Source organism: Cervus elaphus, chromosome 32 (assembly GCF_910594005.1).
Source record: "Cervus elaphus chromosome 32, mCerEla1.1, whole genome shotgun sequence".
Taxonomy (NCBI): domain Eukaryota; kingdom Metazoa; phylum Chordata; class Mammalia; order Artiodactyla; family Cervidae; genus Cervus; species Cervus elaphus.
In genome coordinates this window covers 17,776,759-17,791,317 of record NC_057846.1, presented here as the reverse complement: position 1 = coordinate 17,791,317, position 14,559 = coordinate 17,776,759, and the positions used below count along the sequence as shown (strand labels likewise).

Here is a 14,559-nt window from a genome sequence, read left to right as displayed (position 1 = left end):
CTAGCTTGAAGTTACCCCAAGACGCGGGTCCAAATAAATGGTGTTTCAGAGATAAATCTTAGGTGAGAAAAGTCTGTTCATTTTCTGATTCATTTAATTCGAAGACAAAAAACTTAACTGTCCCTTAACAGTGACTTTTCTCAGAGAAGCTAGGTAACAACGTGATATGGAATTATCACCATTAAAAACAGTATAATCAGGAATTTTTAAAGTTTAAAATTCCGAGCTCATTAAAGATAGGTATCAGCTTTAAAATTACTGCAGTGCACTCAGGGCACAGAAAAATGTGGATGACCTCATCCCTCCAGTCCCTTTTGGTCATGCTGCTTTTGAAGGTCACCAGCTCTGACAATGTGCTTGGAGGAGTTCTGCAGAGGAGAGGCAGGTCAGCTCTGTGTACAAAGGTGTCTCCACCGCTCTCGTTCAAATGAGGCTTCAGGTAATCAGTCCACTCAAGGAAGATCTGAGGGAGGTTGCATTACATGCTGCTTTAGTTTGATGATTTTAATTCTTCATAGAAAATTTCCTTTCCTTTCAGAAGCTTTTATACTTTTGTTTAAATTAGAACACTGTTTTTTTTTGTTCTGTTGATTTCTTACTGTAAAATTTAATCAATTGTGCTTCTTGCATTTTAAGTCACATTAACTATGATTTTCTTATAGTAATCACGTGATCTTAATATTGAGTATACATGGGGAATGTGTGTGTGATGTTCTAAAATACTAATGAATTATTGAAAATCAAGACAGTGATGTTTCCTTTGTATCAATATCAAAACATATATTTATTCAAACTGCATTCAAAAGTCTATACCCTTACATATGTCTTTACGAATATAAATATCTCTTATTTGTGACTTAATATACCAGCAAAAGAGAAGATATAAGAATAAATAAATCAATAACAAAAATTTTAATTTTGGTAGTATAGAAATTGACTTTCTTTTGCTTTCTGCTAAAAACAAATAAATATACTTTTAAATGATCAACTCTCTGACCATGTGACATTCTGTGATATTTGAAGACACTATTTAATTTCAGATAAATATTCAGAATAAGACATTATATGATGTTACATACAGTGAGCAAAGTCTGAAAATATTTGGGGAAAGTAAAATTAGGAAAATCCTTTGCTACTTTTTAAAATTATAATATTATTAAATATATATGTTTAAATATATATATGCATAGCCAGTAATTTTCTAATGCTGTTTTTTAATAATCAAACACATTTTCAGTAACTCAAAGGTTTTTAATTCATTTACTGAGATGAAGAATATTTATCCTTAATTCTTGGGCAAGTGAGATTTTTCCTCACTGATAGCAATGCTGTAGTTTGGATGAAGTATCCAATCAGCCCTATGGCGCTGGCTAGTTTTCTCCACAACACTGAATGCTTAAACATGCTTAAACATCTATGACGCCTGCTGTCTTAGTTTGGACTGCTATAGCAGAATGATGTGCACTGGAGTTTAAGCGGCAAATGTTTATTTTTCACAACTCTGGAAGTTGAGAGGTCTGAGATTAAGATGCTGGCATATTTGGTGTCTGATGGTGCCTTGGTCAGCAAGTGACCATTTCCTGCTGTGTCCTCACATGGCAGAAAGAGGGGGAGCGAGTCCTCTAGTCTCTGCTTGCAACAGTGCTCGGTTGCTCGGTCAGATCTGACTCTAGATCCCCATGAACTGTAGCCCACCAGGCTCCTCTGTCCACAGGATGTTTCCAGGCAAGAATACTGGAAAATGAAAGTGTTAGTTGCTCAGTCATGTCGGACTCTTTGCAACCCCATGGACTGTAGACAGCTAGGTTCCTTTTTCCATGGAATTATCCAGGCAAGAATGCTGGAGTGGGTTGACATTCCCTCCTACAGGAGATCTTCCTGACCCAGGGATTAAACCTGGGTCTCCTGCATTGCAAGCAGAGGCTTAGAGTGATTGCCATTTCCAGTATTATCATGAGAACCCCCACCCATATAACCTTATCTAAACCCTCCGTTGAGAAACCTGTATGCAGGTCAGGAAGCAACAGTTAGAACTGGACATGGAACAACACACTGGTTCCAAATAGGAAAAGGAGTACCTCAAGGCTATATGTTGTCACCCTGCTTATTTAACTTATATGCAGAGTAAGTCATGAGAAATGCTGGGCTGGAGGAAGCACAAGCTGGAATCACTATTGCCGGGAGAAATACCAATAACCTCAGATATGCGTATGACACCACCCTTATGGCAGAAAGTGAAGAGGAACTAAAAAGCCTCTTGATGAAAGTGAAAGAGGAGAGTGAAAAAGTTGGCTTAAAGCTTAACATTCAGAAAACTAAGATCATGGCATCTGGTCCCATCACGTCATGGTGAATAGATGGAGAAACAGTGGAAACAGTGTCAGACTTAATTTTTTTGGGGGGGGGGGCCCTCCAAAATCACTGCAGATGGTGACTGCAGCCATGAAATTAAAAGTCACTTACTCCTTGGAAGGAAAGTTATGACCAACCTAGACAGCATATTAAAAAGCAGAGACATTACTTTGCCAACAAAGGTCTGTCTGGTCAAGGCTGTGGTTTTTCCAGTGGTCATGTATGGATGTGCGAGTTGGACTGTGAGGAAAGCTAAGCGCCAAAAAATTGATGCTTTTGAACTATGGTGTTGGAGAAGACTCTTGAGAGTCTGTTGGACTGCAAGGAGATCCAACCAGTCCATCCTAAAGGAGATCAGTCCTGGGTGTTCATTGGAAGGACTGATGCTGAAGCTGAAACTCCAATACTTTGGCCACCTCATGTGAAGAGCTGGCTCATTTGAAAAGACCCTGATGCTGGGAAAGATTGGGGGCAGGAGGAGAAGGGGACGGCAGAGGATGAGATGGTTGGATGGCATCACCGACTCGATGGACATGAGTTTGAGCAGACTCCAGGAGTTGGTGATGGACAGGGAGGCCTGGCGTACTGCGATTCATGGGGTCGCAAAGAGTCAGACACGACTGAGTGACTGAAGTGAAGTGAACTGAAACCCTCCCAGAGCCTATTTCCCAATACTATTGCACTTGGAAGTCTGATGTTGAACCTAGAACCTTCACAAAGTGTGAGAAGTTCGTTTGGTATTATTGTTCTCCAGTTTGTGGATCATACACCAGATGAGTATGGGATTTGACTTTATCATGCATGATTGCGCCCCTCCTACCATCTCATTGCAGCTTCTCCTTTGTCCTTAGACTTGGGCTATCTTTTTTCGGTTGAGCTCCAACATCCTCCTATTAATGGTTTTTGAACAGCTAGTTATGATTTTGGTGTTCTGACAGGAGAGGACGAGCACAGGCCCTTCTACTCCACAATCTTGAATACCCGGGGGGTTACATAGAGGGTTAGAGTTTGAGCAGATGAACTGGGAAGGAATGCAAGCATTCAGTCCTTAACACCAGTCCTGCTCCATCTTTGTCCTTATAGAATGTGAGCAGATACATCTATAGAGTCTATATCAGTAAACTTATTGAATTAAAATATTGGTCCCTTCTAGTAACTGCTCTAAATTCATCATAAAATTTATTTTGTATATTGTTATACTTTAAATATGAATAGTGTTATATATACTTAGAAGGCAGTGTTTCCTTTAAAAATATTATTTATAAAATAAGCACAATGTTCACACTTTCTTTTGACATACTTCTTCTGATGTTGTGTTCAAATTTCCTCCTTTCATTTAATATGCAATTGTTCTGCATTTTTATTTTCAACCCATATTATACAACAAAGAAGAAGATGTATATCTTCTACCCCAGGAAGCATTGTACAATCTCTCTTTAATTTTAAAATAAATATTAATTTTTATTCTGTTCTATTTTTTGCCATTTAAATTCTCAGGAGTTTTGAGAATTAGGGGAATATAATTTTTTTTAATTGTGTTGTTTAAACAAGATTAGTACCCAATAACTGCAAGTCTTTTATAATAAAAAGAATATATAATTATAAGGCTTTCTTAAATATCTTGGAATATTTAATGTCTTTTCCATTATTATTCTTTTATATTTAGAGTTTATTCTCATACCTCATAACTGTATGACTTTCAGTATCTCCTGGTCATCAGTGTAGGACAAATTATTCATGTTTCAGTTCTCCAGTAATGAGATGTCAGTCCATAATCCTTGCTGTTGAAAGAATTGTCAGGAATGATTGAATCCTTGGTGATGTGACCTCAATACCATTTAAAGCTTGCCTTCATAAAAGAGCACATACTATCTGAGAAGCCCCTCTTCTCCTTAGCTTTTCTTGCTTTTTTTGTTTTGCATAATATGTGAGTAATTCACACTGAAAATCAATTCAGTGATAATTATATACATGTAGAACATTTATTAAGCAACATGCATTTTGAACACTTAATATGAAGATATATGGATATCATGGTAATTTTTCTTTCATGAAATCCATCGTGGGTTGTTGAGGCTGCTAATTTTAATTTTCAGTTGCTCCATGGTAGTTATGTTTGCCTGCTAGGATATTTGTTTACTTGTTTAAATATTATGTCCTTGATGATTATTGAAATAAATAAAAACATCCACCAAAATGATTTTATATCCATGAGAGTTTTCTTTGTCATTATAAGTTTGCAAGTCAGAGAAGGGGCTGGCCAGCAAAACAGAACTAGTACAATATACAGATTATAAGACTTACTGCAAGGAATTGAGTTGCAAAATTGTTTGGTCTAGCTAAGCAATTCTGAAATTGACAGGACAGGTCTTCAGGAAGAGCAGCCTAGAACGCTTAGGAAATAGCTGAAGCTGCAGTTTGTAGGCACATTCTTTTTCAGGGAAGTCTCAATTTTGCTCTTACTTTTAAAATATTTGAATCATGTCTACCCAGATTATCTAGGATAACCTCCTTTACTTAATGTCGATGCATTATGGACCTTAATCATCTAGAATATCTTTAAAGCAATACCATGAAATGTATGACTGAGTTATGTTTGACTGAGTAATCCTCTAGTAAGTTGACCCAGAAAACTAAACATTACAGGTTATTTCCTGTTTTACAGGATTAGTATTCACCTGGCTCATGAAAGATGAAACTATAAATCTTAACTCTTAATGAGCTTAATTCATATCACTGGGAGTGGGGCGGTACCACAGTATCTTTAAAAAAGTTGTTTTTTTAAATGAAGATTTATGTAATGGTCAGATATATTTCAGCACTACTTATAAATTTGAAGATCTCAGGGTTGGTGGATGCTTAAAGTTTCAACTGATTTTCTATCTCATACTTTGACCAAGATGAGGTTGTGATTGTAGAAAAAAGACTTAATTATATTTATAACTATATATTTAAAAATTCAAATCAACTATATCATGGACAATACTCCAGATTTAGTTCATTTGTTCTGTGTTAGTCATGCAAATAGATTAAATATATAAATAACAAATAATAGAGGTTGGTCAGTGCATATAAGAACAATTTTTCGGCCTAAATGATGCGTAATAGATATTCAGATTTAATCTTTCACTTAAAAACCTTTATGATTTGTGAAGTTAATGGACAGTGACTAAGATTTAGTACTTCTAGCTTGGGATATTCCTACAAATGGTAGGAAACTTCCCACAAGATACCTTATGCTTCAAGTTTTCTTTATTTTTCTTAAAAATATGTTTACAAATCTAATATGTCTCTAAATCCTTTTCTTTATAGTCTAGATTAGTTTTCTATTGCTTCACTACAAATTTTGTTCCTTGAAACAAAGTTTATCATCTCACCATTTCTCTGGGATTAGGGAGATAATTTGGTCTTTTGCTGAGAGTCTCATTACGCTGAAATCAAGATGTCAGCCAAGGCTGCTCTCTCATCTGAGTTCTCTTGCAGCCAACTGGTTATTGCCAGAATTCAGCTCCTTGCACGTGGAGAAATGGAGCTTCTACTTTTCTGCACACTGTTGACCTGGGACTACTCTCAGCAGCTAGGGACCGTTCTTAGGTCCTGGCCATTTGGTGCCCTCCATGGACAGTAAACAATACATGCATCTGTTTGCTAGAAGCTGGGAGGAGAAGCTCCTTTGCTTTGCATGTGTCTGTGGCTTTGAGTCTCTTTAAGAGATTCACCTGATTAGGTCACTCCTACTCATGGTCATCTTTCTTTTGGTTAAAACAAAGCTAACGGTTATGTGCTTAGTCAGTCAGTCTGGTCCAAATCTTTGGGACCCCACGGATTGCAGCCTGCCAGGCCCCTCTGTCCGTGTGAATTCTCCAGGCAAGAATATTGGAGTGGGTTACCATGCTCTCCTCCTGGGGATCTTCCCAACCCAGGGATCGAACCCAGGTCTCCCGCTTTGCAGGCAGATTCTTTACTGTTTGAGCCACTAGGAAAGCCGTGGGTAGGAATGACCTAGTTCACCTGATTAGGTCGTTCCTACCCATGGCCATCTTTCTTTCAGTTAAAGTCAACTAGTTAGGGACCTTAGTTATGTCTGCAAAAAGGAGTCACATATGGCAGCATTTCAAAAAAATCAACCTTTACGATTCTCTGTTTTCTATATCTTCAACTCTGAGCAAATATGTAGGCTTCCACAAGATACTAGGGGAAAAAAAATCACCAGCAGAACCAATATAACTGAGAAAGAAGCATTACATCTGTTCTTTAAAAAAAAAAAAAAGCCTATATGTATTTTAACACATGCACACATATACATATGTGTGTATTTAAATACATACACTTAATTAATAAATAAAACATACTATTACTAAGATTTCTTCTCCATGGGCAATTGGATAGGTGAAAGGACATGCTTTTCAGGTAGGTTTTAACTTTGCATATCACCTATTAATGTATATAAAGGGAAATTATGAATAGTATAACTTATTGCATGCTATGTTGCTTCAGTCTTGTCTGACTATTTGCAACCCTATATAGACTGTAGCTCACCAAGCCCCTGGGTCCATGGTATTCTCCAGGCAAGGACACTGGAGTGGGTTGCCATTATTTTATGTCTCCTGCATTGGCAGACCCTACCCCTCGTGGCACTTGGGAAGCTCATTACCCTCCAAAATGTAAACTTAAAATATAAATCATAACTGCTCCTTTTGTTGATTTGAAGTCCTTTGAGAAAGGCTTAGGCTTCATTTGTAAATTGTACCATTTTATTGTCTCCATTCAATAATTATGTATTGTTGTAATTTTTAACATAGTTATGCTTTCTTTTGTGGTACTAAGATGTAGCTTATTGTTGCATGGAATGAATATATTTTAGTTTCATGTTACTTGGAAAAGTAATGGATGAATCAAATTACAGTTTACATATAATCATTCCCTCTGAAGCATTCAGTTGGTATTGAACACTGCAATACTAACTGCTTTGATATACGCAATATTGTCCTGAGTCAAAAAAAAAAAAGAAAACAAGCTTATTCCTCAGAATACTTACAGTAATGCAAAGGAGTAATGTTTCTTAGTAGAAACAAACAATGTATATTTTGAAATATTTTTGAAGGAAATTAGAATCTGTCACTTTTGAATATACGAACTCACAATTTTATGAGAAAAGGGTTTCAAATAGTTACAGAATAGTTAATTGTACATTAACAGCAAATGTAATAATTATTAATGACTTTTTGGCTGTATAAAATTACATCATGCTTGAGCAATTTACTGCAAAAAAAATAGGTGAAAAAATTAAACTATAGGTTTTTAAAATGTAATTATCAAGCAATAATGAAAAGCAAATCATTTGCTTATAACAATTATAATTTAAAATACTTGGTTAAATTGAAATAATTTAGTAGCTACAGCTATGATTAGATAAGTAGAAAGATATCAAGATAATAATACAATATGTAAAGTTATAATATGAAGTACAAAGATACAAAGGCAGCAAAATAAACATTACCAGACATAAGTAAGAATTTAGGAAATGAATATTGGCAGCAATATAATTATATATCTTAAAAATGTAAAGATGCTTTTTATAAAGTATATTAATGAGTTGTCATTACTTACTAGCCTGGGATAAAGCCTAGAGTTGAATATCCCATCATAAAAACTGCTTTGCAGAATAATATGACTTTGAAACACTAAAAAGTGTACCTTTGGGAAATGATCTGATGATAGCAATTATACAACATACATTAGGATAAAGGTTGATGTCAATTATCTAGGAATTAAATATTGATGTCAATTATCTAGAAATTAAATGCATAGTTAAAGCTATAAGTACCATATGAGAATTAAATACTTCAAAAGAAATATTGTTTGGAAATACAGTGGGAGACCATCTACAAATTGGTACATTATCATAAATGAGTCATTATATAGGGGTTTTGACTTGATAGAGTAAAAGTAGCTTACACAGTTCATTAGAATAAGGAATTTCTATGGGGAATTCATAAATAACTTGAACAAATACAGCTTCATAAAGCAGAAGGTTCTAGTGGCATATCTTCTAGAACTAAGGTTTAAATTAGGGACATCTATAACATGTTTAAAATTACTTTATAAAAGATTTAGAACAATCTTCATACACATGAGTTAACTATATAATTAATTCTACTTAATGTGAAAATGCAAAGGAGTAACATCATTATAATTGTGTAGATTCAAGCAAAAGCACACCTTGATTTTAAAATCATGTTATAATTTGAAAGCTGTGCGAAGCAACCCAATGTAACAGAATCATCAATAAGTTATTTCTATTTTCATTAAAGTAAAAACAGTTGTATTCACATAATTATAAATACCACACAGATGTAAGTTTGGTGTATGTCTAACTGAACCACTTGATTTTATCCATGATCTTTATTTTTATTAATAAAAAATCAGCATGGAAAAAATTTGGAAGAAAAATATTTCAGGGAAGTATAAGTTTATGACATCTTAGGGAAATATTACTCTATATGACACATATATTCTCATCTTGTTCTGAATTTAATACTATATTAATAAAATAGCCCTCCAAAATATGGATCTTATTAAATGTATGTTAATATAAATGAACAATAATTTATTTCCAAAACATGGTATAACAAGAAAGGGAAAAATTAAGAATGCACAGTAATTTAGAATAATCATGGGGGAAAAATAAGCCTTCAAAATGCAAAATGTAACATAGATGGAGTGAACAGTAATGGGAAAGAGAGAAAATATGTAAGAGATCTATTTAAGTTTCCCTTCCAGTATAATTTGCATCAATTTATTTTCTTTCAAAATATTATAGTTTTCAAACTATGTATTAAAGACTAAAACACAGCTAAACACTCCTGACAACAAAGGGAACCTGGATGGCAGTGCTAATACAATGCTGTTGAGGAAATGGATTTGACATTTTTAAATGGGATAAAATGCAAAATTCCGTGGTAATCCTCTCTGAATTTAGGCTTATTTGAGCTTAAGGGAGGCTTGACATCCTTCAGAAAAAAAGGAGTGGGAGATTAGTACTAGCTTCATATATTTTGTAAAAAAGAAAATGTAATATGAAAAATGAAGATATAAATACCATTCTTTGTAATGCACCAGTGATTATTTCCTAAATTGGATAAATAACTTTATGCTCAATTCACTATAAGATGCTTTTTGACATAATGTCAATTTTCAGTTTTCTTTCAAGTCTTAATTCAGACTTTTCTATGCAACTTCTGTTAGAACAATTGAGACATTTCTAGGCTCTAACGTGCTTGTTAGAAGATTGCAATAAAATCTATTGCCTATCTTTCATTTTACTTGCAGCAATGCTTTTACATCAGGTAATACCATATCAGTATGTGATCATCAACGATTTTCGTTTTTGCAATTATTAAAAATATTTTTTGGAAATGTTCAATGTCCATGATTTGTTTTATTCTATTCAAAGTTTTTGCTATATGAGGAGCATTTTTAAAAGTTCTTTTCACTCAGGAGCTGAAAATAGCAGATAGAGAAAGGATAAAGGAACTTGTGGTTGTATTGGGAGGAGAGAGATGTGTGGGATCCTGAAATGATGAAGAGGATGATGGTGGTGGTGATGCATCATCACCATCACCAGTTTTCTGTCCTTTAGGATAGGATTGATGCTGAATCTGTTTTCTAAACTGGGATCATCAGAGAAGGGACTGTCTTCTGAGGAAGCTTATGAGATTTACCTTTTACCCTTTTTGTGCTTGATTTCCTATAGAGACATCCAATAGCAACATCAAGGAGGCAATTTTTTGCACAAATGTGGCTCAGAGCTTTTTGAACTTGAAGATTGTTGGCATATATGTGGTGATCGGATTATGGATGAAATTGCCTAGACAGAGAACATTTGGACGATGAGAGTGTAGAAGAAAGCTGTAAGAAACCCTACCATCCACAGCCAAACTTGCAGAAAGGATATAAAAGAAGTGGGGTAAGTCATCATGTGGAACAAAAGGAGACTGTGATGTCACAGAAATAGAATGAGGTGCCTCCTCCCGTGTTGTGAATTTTCCTACAAATACTGAGTGGGTTTGGGAACACACAAAGGATTGTGCACCGGGGCAGTTGTCCGATTTCAACTTTCTCACAAAGTTTGAGTTTGCTAGCTTCATACGAACTTTAACAGCTCTGTGTAAAACAAGTATATCACTACCACTTTCTTGCATTTTATTCTTCCTAATACAACAGTGCTTTCAGTCTCCAGCTATAAAGAGCCAAGACTCTAGTTTAAAATACAATTTCCTTATATTCTATAAAAGAAATAATTACAGGGCAATCACCAGCAGGAATGGTTGGGTCCTTTCTAGTGAAGAATTACAAAGGAACTACAAAACTAAAAACTTTTACTGTTAATGTATCATTAGTCGCATTTCCATTTCCTTCTCCAAAGGGAGGCTTATTAGGGGAGGGGTTAATGACACTGACCTTGAACACCTGCAGTTATATTCATTTAATCTACATCACTTGACCAGTAAAGAGCATAACTAATAATATCATGCATTCACAGATTCTTAGCTTATCGAGCCTTCGGTGCTATTTTGGCCTCATAAATGTTCTATTACTGGTATCTGCATGATATTAAAAGACTTTATTCAGTTAATGGTGGTATCTGAGAAACTGTTCATCACATGTAAATACTCAGAACTCAGGTGACTATATTATGACAGAAGATCCTTTAGAATATTAGATGAGGTGACTGAAAAAAAAACATACTTTTTAGAAGCCATCTGGTATATTATATCCACTTACATTGTGAAGCCACTTGTATTGGAAAATGTTGGATTGAAATTCCCTTTGATATAATACTACACAGGAATACTCTTCATTTTTCACAGTCCCATTACTTGCCATTCTCAGAGAATTAATTAACCCTAAATTCTGAGTCTAATTCTTCCTCAACACTTTGTAAGCAGATGTTTAAATTCTGCCAACATTTTTTTTTTTTTAATGGAACCAATCAACTTGGAAAATCTATGGAATTTCAGTCATTGGCCTTCCAGTATTTGATGAAAAAAGATCCTTCTAGTCAGGTTTGTGACTTCACACTCTGATAAATGAATGCTTATTTGGACTTTTGTTGCATATTTTAGATCATTTCTTCCAATTGAAAATACTTTTATTACTTTATCTTCTGTCCAAATCATTGACAGTTTATGAAGAATGGGCTGATTTTCAGGTTTTCCATGGTCTCTTCAACTAGTAGAGCCAACAGTGATGTCAGAAGCTGAGTTGACTGCTATATAATATATCTATGTTTTGGGCTTCCCAAGTGACTCATTGGTAAAAAATCCACCTACATTTCCTGAGTCCACTGGAGACCCCCTGGAGAAGGAAATGGCAAACCCACTCCAGTATTCTAGCCTGGGAAATCCCATGGACAGAGGAGCCTGGCAGGCTGCAAGTCCATGGGTCACAGAGTTGGACACAGCTTATTGACTGAACAACAATGCTAAGCTTGCCATTTCTTGTGTATTCTTTAGCTCTTCAACAAGGTTATAAGATCATTGAGAAAAGATACTTCTCATCTATTCACACCAGTTTGCCACACTGATAGGTTTATCATCAGTTAGGTTAGATCTGAATTTAATCTACCAGTGCCCATTCTCTTCAGGATTTAAGCTCAATTACTTTACTTAAGTTCTCTGTATCTAAATGTCTTCATCTGTAAAATGGAGATGGTTATAAATACCTACCCCTGGAGGAATTTGTGAGGAAGAACTTAAGTAACTTATGCAATAAAATTATTAAAGTAGACATACATATTTTCTCAATGTAATGGTGATTATGTGATAAAAGGAAGTACAATAAACTGATCCTCTTGCTTATTGTAAAATTCAGAAAACATAGTGTTCAATATAAATTGCTAATTTTAGGAAGGAAAATAGTAGTATTCCTTTTATAATAAATTTCTGCATAAAGAATATATATTTAAAAGATGTTGTATTCAGAATTCAAATACCACTATTGTTATGCATTACTAAACCCATAATTAAACCATGGTTTTGTAGTAAATAAAAGACATTCAGTAAATATGCCTATAGTTGAGAGAATATGTATTTTTCATAATAAAAATTTACCTATTACAATTAACACTATTTATAAATGTAGAGGAGAATCTAATTCAAATATGTAAGTGATAGAATATTTACACAGTAAATGTAGAATATTAATTTTAGCTTATTAAGTTATTTGAAAGCCTTAGGAAAGTGACAAATGATAGTGATCAAAGAAATAAAGCTTGATTAATAAAGACAGGATTTATAAAGAAAAACAGCATCATTCTTTTATATATTATCTTCAGTTAATTTCACAGAAGCTTAAAGATATGTCATTATCATCCTTCACAAAACATTGAAATAAATATATTCAGCAGAATTCACAGGCTAAACCAGAAAGGCATCTAATTGCATCTTAATTTTATAGTATTTGGAGAGTTTGATTAATACTTTCAGTCAAAGTTGAACCGATTTATAGCTAAATTAGCTTGTTCTCTGGATGATTCCTAGGTGTTACACATTTGCTTGATTTAAAGACAAATATTCTAAAATAAAAAGAGGGTATTCATTTCTGCTATACAATTTAGCACCATGGAATTTAGTATAAATAAACTATTTCCTGTCTAACATGTTTTATTTAAGTAATATAAAATAAATTGTGGTACATAATTATGACAGTAGAATAGACACAACTATTTTGTTTATATTTGTTTTTATTTTTGCTTAATTGTTTAGCTTCCTTTAGGTTTTTGTCTAAATGTGAATGCTGAGCTGTTTCCCAGGTGGCTCAGTGGATAAAGAATCCTCCTGCAATGTAGGAGACGTGGGCTTGATCCCTGGATCGAGAAGATCCCCTGGCGGAGGGCTTGGCAACCCACTCCAGCATTCTTGCCTGGAGAATCCCAAGAACAGGAGAGCCTGGCAGGCTACAGTCTGTAGAGTGGCAGAGAGTCGGATATGAAGGAAGCAGCTGAGGGCACACAAATGCTAAGTAAAAGAGGGTGCGTGCGGACGTGAGCGACAGGACAGTGGGGTTTAGTTAGCTGTAGGTGCGGAACTGGCCAGCGGCACTGACCAGACACATCTGGATCCCTCCTTTTGCTTAACTCAGTGCACCCAAGATTTAACACGTCCTCATACTCGGCGGATTATGTCTCAGCACTAACTTTCCTCATTGTAAGACTGATGTTCTTTCTACAAATGTAATAAGGACAATTAATATACTTAAACAGTCCCAGAGTATGATATATAGTCCTAGTATGAACGACTTATTTATTAATAAAATCAAAATTAGTTTTCATTGAGCCAGATTTCGTGATACTATCAAAATTCTTAAGGAAGTTCTTCTGTTACATAAGTATAAATGTTAGTCAGTGGAAGTTGTGCAACAACATGAATATTTTTAAATCTACTGATCTGTACATTTAAAAATAGTTGAAATGGTAAATTTTATATTATATATATTTTTTGCAATTAAAATATTACTACTAGACTTAATGACTATATTTCTGAAGCTTCTCATTAAATGTGACAAATTTTAAATATCCTGCATTATGCTTTACATTTATTTGACTTCGTTATTTTGCATTATGATATATGATAAGTTGAGTGGAAAAACAAGGGAATTTGTTAAATCTACATTTATTTCAGATAAAAGTAAAATATCAAAGGGGTTAATGTTAGATATATGCAGCATTTGAATTAAATTAATGCTTTACATTTATTTGACTTCAATTTGTTATTTTGCATTATGATATATGAAAAGTTGAGTGGAAAAACAAGGGAATTTGTTAAATCTACATTTATTTCAGATTAAAGGAAAATATCAAAGGGATTAATGTTAGATGTATGCAGCATTTGAATTAAATTAACTTTGTGATTTTGGATGCTTGTTTTTTCTTTTTTTAAATAAGTTTTTCTGTTTTATTCCATTCAGTTTGGTTGTAATCTAGCTCTTTTAAATGCCAAAGTAGAAAGAATAAAAGAAATAGATAATATAAAAACATGATGCTGAGATATTTATAAAACCATTGCTCAAGGTCTACCACTGGTAGGCATGTTCCAATAGAGATTGTTACCCTGTTTCTATAGAAAGTATTTAGCTGGTTTTTATATTGTTGTTGTTTTCATTTTACAAGTGTGTATCCTTTCAGGAAAGGGATATTTCACGATG

The 14,559-nt window shown here is 34.3% G+C and overlaps 1 long non-coding RNA gene across 1 annotated transcript in view; it reads left to right on the top strand.

Annotated features, from left to right (window-relative positions):
• The first annotated feature begins 375 nt into the window (after positions 1–375).
• LOC122687926 overlaps positions 376–14,559 on the top strand; it is a 139,986-nt gene continuing 125,802 nt past the window's right edge. Inside the window, exons 1-2 of the long non-coding RNA XR_006339271.1 lie at positions 376–439; positions 10,109–10,321. This is a non-coding gene — a long non-coding RNA (uncharacterized LOC122687926). The remainder of the gene's footprint in view (positions 440–10,108; positions 10,322–14,559) is intronic.